Here is a 7,379-nt window from a genome sequence, read left to right on the forward strand (position 1 = left end):
TTTTAATTAAAAATATTAGCTCTCCTCCGGTGCCATCGTTGCCGCGTTAAAATTGCGGAGCGACAAATTCGCTTGGAAAGTATCCCGGTACCGTGTAACGAAATTTCACCGTGAACGGCAACAAACTTACACTGTCCACTTTTATAAGCACGCATCGCTGTCCGCGCACTCTACTCGTTGCTGTCACTCACGTTTTAAGAGTAATTTGCGAGCGTTTTCGCACTGGCGCAATTAAGCCGGGCAGATCGCACTGTATTCTTTCCCCGCAAAGTGGCCCGCAATTAATTACGCTTTTCACCGTGTCTCCTCACCCCCGACGCTCATAAATTCTCGGACGTTTTTTCACGAAGCACGCACGAAGGAAGTATTATATCTCGGCGCAATAAAAGCCCGGGTAATGGGCCGTGTCGTGGCGAGTTTCTTCCACGTTTTCTCCTTTTTGACAATTCGCGAGAGACCCCGAAAACGCCGGGCCTCATCGAATCACCAGGGGATTCGTCTCGGGAATTTACGTAACTCCGAAAAACAGGCCCGGGCGAATAACGCGCGGCAGGCGGCAGGCGGTAGCCGGTAGCAGTCCAGTGTCTGTGACGCGTTTACGTCCGAAAGAAACACCGGACCACATCGGTCCGTTATTAATTGACCGCAACAAACAACGAAACAAAAATATAAATGATGGACGATTTAATTTCGATGTTATTATGTTCGGGTGTAGCCATGTATGGCTGCGGAAAGAACGAATTCGTGTTTATTATGTAAAATTCGCACACCGGCTCGCGCGATTTGTCTACACGGAGAGATTTTCCTTTTAAAACTTATCCTGAAAATATTTCAATCGTGGAACAACACGGCATTTCGAAGAATTTCATAAGAGGTTTTTTTGCAATTTTACCATACATTTCACTAATAATTACACTTGGTGTACATTTTACTAGCAAAATGTGTGGTGAACTTTCAAAAGACTTTCATAAAATCCTTCAAAATGCCGTGTTGTCCCACGATCACCTTGATTTTCGGGATAAATTTTAAGAGAAATTTCTCTCCGTGTACCCAAACAACACGTACGTCTAAAAGATATTTTTAAAACGTCTTTTAGACATACGTGTTGTTTGGGTAATTAATAACCTACTCTCGAGAAGGCGTCTTGAGCGCCGACGCCAATATCAATAAATTAGCGCGAATTAACGAATTAATATTTCGTGAAATTATCATTCGCCTCCGCGGAATGTAAGAGTCCGCGGCTGTCGTCTTCGGGGAAGGGAAATTTCAGGAACCGCCAATTAATTGTAATTTAATTTCTTGGACAGCGCACGAGTGAAGATCGATATAGTTCCACGCGGCGCGGCCTGGCGTCGGCAAAGTGACTTACATAAATTTTCGCCGGGGAAACCGTATTTATTTCGCGGTGTAATTTGCGGTACGCGCGTCTGGACCTCTGCGGTTTCCAGAGGCGTGCGCTGCAGCTGCACCTGACACGGCCAGCGCTTCAACGAGGAACAGCTTCTGGCCGTTGAAACCTCAGCGCGACGAAAGATACCCCTATTAGCCGTCGGATTGCTGGCGCGTCCATAATTCATAGGCTAATTAGACAGTACCCATCGCCACGTAAGGAGACGCGTCACCTGTATGACGGATTAACACGCCGACTGACGGACGAATAGAATAGATCTCGTTACTGCGGCTCCGTAATGGAGACGAATTATCGAGCGGTGTCTTCATTTCAAAGCAACATTCTTCGCGGTCGATTTGATCTCTTCAGTGATCTAAAATAATACGACACTTTCATACTTGAGGAAAGATCGCTTTTTTTGAAAATAAAAAGCTGATTCTTGTATAGGCCAGCTCGGCGAGATTTCGAGATGCTCTATGCGCCTGGCGGTGCATCGACGCGGCGCTCGACGCCGCAGCGGCGTGTATTTCGTGTGCGTGCACCTTGGGTGCACCATGTCCTCACCGTCCGCCCTCCCCGCCCGCCGCATCGTTCTCTCTCCTTTTCTCCTCGCTCCTCCAGGTCTATCCTATCCTCTCCGCGTCTCCGTCGGGCCGCGCTCCCGGTGAAAGTGAGCGCATTCCATGGCCACCGGGACCACGCCCGACCAACACATTCTCGCGCCTCGAGATCTGCGAGAGCGTTGAGCCGGAGACCGATCGTCGGAGGAGAGTGTCGGTGTGCTCCCCGATCGCGGCCGGTGATAGTCGCAACGAGGAGACGTCCGTATGGCCGCCGCCGTAATGCCCGGCCTGGCCCGAGACCAGCGCGCTCCGGACCGAGATCCAGAACGGGTTTCTCTCTCTTTCTCTCTCACCTATTCGACGCCACGATCACCTAAGTGATATGTGTTTAGCGTACCTCATCGCGCGTGTCCGTCCGTCCCTTTCCCTCGTACCTCACACGCCATCGCTGCCGGCGCCGCCTTCTATGCTCGCGCGTTAGCGAGCGAGGGTGGATTGGCGCGCTGAAAAATGAACGGGTTCAGCCTGGGCTCCTCGGGATTGCGCAACCCCCGGCTACCAGATGGTGATGTCGGCCGCGCCGCGCGCCGCTCGGACCGAGTTCCGATGGTCGGAGGGATGGTACACGGAGACAATTTTTTCTTAAAGCTTATCCTCGTGGAACATGGCATTTTAAGAGTTTTTCAAAATTTTACCATACCTTTTACTTGTATGATATACGGTGTTTCACGATTGCATAATTTTCTCGGTAAATTTTAAGAGATGAAAAGAAAAGATTTTCTTAAAGTAGTCGTCGGACAACATGGCATTTCAAAGAGTTATATGAGAGTTTTTGAAAATTTTACCATACTTATATACTTAGCATACGTTTTGGTAGTAGACTGTATAGTAAAATTTCAGAAAACTCTACAGTCAAAATGTTACGTTGTCACACGATTGCGTGATTTTCAGGGTAAAGTTTAAGAGAAATTCTCTCCGTGTGGCCTTCTCGTTGTAAATTGTGGACATAGCTGGTGAAGAAAATCCTAATTTATAAAAAATAATCCAGTAAAACTTTGCAGCTATTATCTGACAAACAATTATCATCGAACCGTGCATCTTGTCCGTGACTTCCTATATGAAAATTTAATTATGCTGCAAATAACAAAATTGTTAGGACGGTGAATTTTTATCGCTTTGTTTTATTCTTTTAACACGTTAAAGTTTCTTCCGACCATTCGCTGCGAATATCGATTGCGATAGAGAGCGAGAACGAATCTGAACGAGCAAGGATGTATTGGACTGGCCGCGCTATCGCGTAATACACGACAGGATCACGGGTGGACGCATTCGACCGGAATATTAAATGCTCGCGAACGTAGGAAAAGATTTATTATTTTTATTTAGCATCTGCATCGTCGGTTTGCGCTCCGTTAGAGATCGGGACGGGTTCTCTGTTGCTCGACTACCCGGGCGAATACGCGTTTAGCGCGCCACGTCCCGCTTATTCGTCTGTGCCTCTCGCGTTATATCTCCTTCCACCTTTGTATTTTACGAGCAAGCGTGGATTAACGCGGGAAGAAATAGATGCGTTTTACTGCCGTTCTTATGCAACCGCGAAATGGGCGGTCTCTTACGTCAAACGAGATACTTTTATCATTTTTATTATGGCAGGTTGATACATTTCTGCATTATTCTTCTCAATTCAAGAGATACGTGTAAAAGGATATGATTGCAAGGATGAGAGAAAGAGAGAGAAATTTGAGATATTGTTACATTTTTAATTGATATAAAAATGGTCATTTAATTATCTCCTCTCACTTGTGCCAGTTTCGCGCGTTTATTAATTGTCGATAGTGTCGTTTACCATTTATGGTTACGTCATAACTGGCATTTCGTTTATAGACTCGTCGAGTCTATACATATGTACGATGCGAAGAGATTTTTATTAATTGTGCTCGATTTATTATGCGTACTTTTATGGTCGCGCATATTATTACGCTGGATGAGTAGGAGCGCGCGCACACGCACACACACACGCCGACATTCGCCGTTATCGATAATCCCCGTACGCACACAGCCAAGTGCATACCTGAAATTTATATTAAATGAATCTATGACGTTATATTGCTCCTTTTATAGTCGCTTGTGTAATTATATAGCTCTGTTATAATTAGAAGGTAGCATTTTACACTCCGCAACGGTCGTTAGAAACATATGACTCGTGATCGAAACAAGGTATGAGCATACATTAATTGCTATTTCTCTCATGAATTATTATTTTGACATGTCGTACACCGTAGGAGATATCAGAGAAAAAGAATCACAGAAATGTAATGCATACTCGATAAAAGCTCGTTTTTTTCCTTTTATTCAATTAAATTTATTCTTTGTTTTCTAGAATTTCATAAAGAAAAATGTATCTTGAGTAATACACGAGCACAATGTCATGGAGTTGCATTTCAATAGTTAATTTTATTCTGAAACCCACCTGTTACATTTCTGAATAAAATCGTCGTCGCACTTTCACATCTTCAATGTTACATGCAGTAACAATTGCCATTAAATTAATAAAAAGCAACAAAATCGTTGTAACATCGATGTCCTTCAATCCGTTATTGCAATTTCGTACACGGAGAGAATTTTCTCTTAAAATTTATCCCGAAAATTATGTGATCGTGGGACAACATGGCATTTTCAAGAACTTCCCTGCTGAAAATAATTCTACAAAATTCTACAAAACTATATAATATAACTGCCAGAATCTAAGAAATTCTACGTAAATTTAAAAATGTTATAAAAATCAACATGAAAATGCTAGAATTGGAAGACTTTTGTTAATTTTTGTAATACTCTACAAGCAAGCAGATGTTTTAGAATTCTTTAAGATTTTGTTGTTTCTCAAATTTTTAAACCTAGTAAAGTTTGTACTAAGTTTTAGAAAATTGTACATTTTCATGAAATACTATTTGCAATAATTTCTTGATTTGAGAACATTGTAACTTGTGGTACTATTTCGTAGATATTTTCACAAAAGAATAAATGTTTCAACGAAGATATAAAAATTTCTTCAAATTTCTATTTTAAGTCAATTTTTTGTAGTTATTCGTAGAAACTTTTTCCGCTAGGATTATGAGAGTTTCTCGAAAGTTTACCAAACATTTTAGTGAAAAAATTTCACAAATCTCCCATAAGATTCTTCGAAATGCCGCGTTGCCCCACGATTGCAATATTTTCCGGATAGATTTTCAAAGAAAATTCTCCCCGTCTGGACATGTCTAAAACTTCTTAATTGATGTGAACGAGATTTTATTAGTCACAGAGGAATCATCCCCCCCGATTTTCAGTTATATCATTAGTATTATTGCGTCGAGTCAGAACGATCTCCCATCGAGACGGTAACTACGCTAAAAGAAACGAGACGATTGTCGTTCCAGACACGAGCGCTCGTTGTAACGGACACGCGTGCAGGATTCCCGTGTTCCTCGAAGAACCGTAAGCGCCGGGCAGCGTTGCCCCAGGAGGCTAGATGCGTAGGTACGCGATAGAAAATAGGCGCACGAGCGCGCAAACCGCATTCGGGACTTTTATCGAGAACGTAACGGTAGCGAGTGAAGAAGTATCCTAGGTGGTAACGCGAGAGCCCCATGGCCCGATACAGTTATCGGAAGGATGAGATGATGGTAATTTTCAGCGTCTCGAATTCAGCAACCTGAAGAATTCAGGAGTTACGGGATGCCTGGCTGCGGCCGTGATAAACGCGCGATCGCGAGCGAGACGATCGCACGAAGCGGGACTCGAGGGAGGGAATAAAAAGTAAGGAATAGCGAACACGCCGCTCTTATTTTGCCGGAGTCGCAGGATGATATCGCGTAACAGACCGCGAACAGATCCTGCGTACACGTTGAAATTATTCATAACTCACGGCGGTAAGACATACATCAGATGCGTAGCCTGCACGTGGTTCGAGTAACGCAAGAATTACGGCAAACGCGCGAATTGTTTTTTCCGAATAAGCGTACACCTGCGGCCGATTCTTTCGCGGGCTCTGCGACCGCTCGCTTTCGGGAAGAAAATTCTCTGGTCTCACAACTAATTGAAAATGAAATATAACAGCAATCGTAATAACGGGGGAGATGAAAGTAAGTTATGAGGAAGCTTCCGCCATGCAGTAACACGAGCTTAGACCCGATCGTGTAATTGATAGACTGGTGCTCGTCTGTGCCGCACTGACGTTTTTAGAGGAGCACACGTCTCGCTGCTCCTGCCGCGGCAAACGGGAAAGCACGGGGAAAAGTGATAACATAATTGGCGGATGTTAGCGATAATAACGAGGCAACGCTAACGGCTGCCTTCCATAATTCATAGAGATCCGCCGTGCGTACGTCGCGGAAGTAACGTGGTCTCTCTCGCTGTTGGAGAACGATCGGTATTAAAGGAAAGTAACGTAAAGTACACTTGAAGCCGCCCCTTTCTCCTGTCGGAGGTAAGAATCGGCTTTTACATCATAAAAATATTAATCCGAGAGAAATAATGTTATCTACCGACAGCTGTCAATGTTCTCGTACTCGGCGGCCCGGCATTGTAAAACGCGTTTTGTCTGTGTAGACGGCGGCTGCGGAACAAACGATTAGGCTAGAAACATTTCGTAGAATGCTCCACTTTTCACGCTCTGTCGCACGGAAATCTTCCGCCATCGTACGGTTCATCGCTGTTCGAAAAGGAAACCTTGTGCAGCTGGCGAAGCGACCTTCTGACGATCGAAGAACGCGTTTAATTTCGCTTTCGCAATCCGCGGCCGGATTAATACATCGCCGAATCTCGAGGTCGACATGTCGCGACGACATAAATCCTCTCCGAGACGACCGACTAAGGGACTCGCCAAGTGGAGCAAGTTAATTTTGCTCAGATTTTCAATTGCGCGAAAGGGAACAATTGAAATTGGTCGTTTTAATTTAACCACTCGTGTACAGTTATATTCCTTAAATTTACGATACGGAGTAGACACAATTGCGAATTTGCGTCAAATTCAGCGGGCAAATTTCTCTGCGATACGTAATTATATGTGAAAGATTTTACGCAACTTGCTCGTACAACTTACTAAACTTTCTATAGCAGTAAAATTAAAAGTTTTGCGTCAAATTTATGTGTTAAACGTGACGCAATGTTTTTATAAATTTTTTATACCCTTATTGCTTAAAACGTGTATTTTAAGAATTGAGTTGTAAAATTAATGGAAATTTCTTTGGGCTACCTGACTAAAATTTAAAAATTTAGCAATGAGCGTATACTTACAATTAGCAACAAAATAAAAAACCTGATAGAATGTAAAAAAATACATACAAATAAAAGATGACGGAGAATAATCTTCTTGGAGCATTTTTCCTGTTTACTTCTACGCTTGTCATTTTTACACAATTAGCTTTGTGCTTTAAGCGAACACACTG

The sequence above is a fragment of the Vollenhovia emeryi genome, unplaced genomic scaffold (assembly GCF_000949405.1).
Source record: "Vollenhovia emeryi isolate VEMERY1.0 unplaced genomic scaffold, V.emery_V1.0 DF939152.1, whole genome shotgun sequence".
Taxonomy (NCBI): Eukaryota; Metazoa; Arthropoda; class Insecta; order Hymenoptera; family Formicidae; genus Vollenhovia; species Vollenhovia emeryi.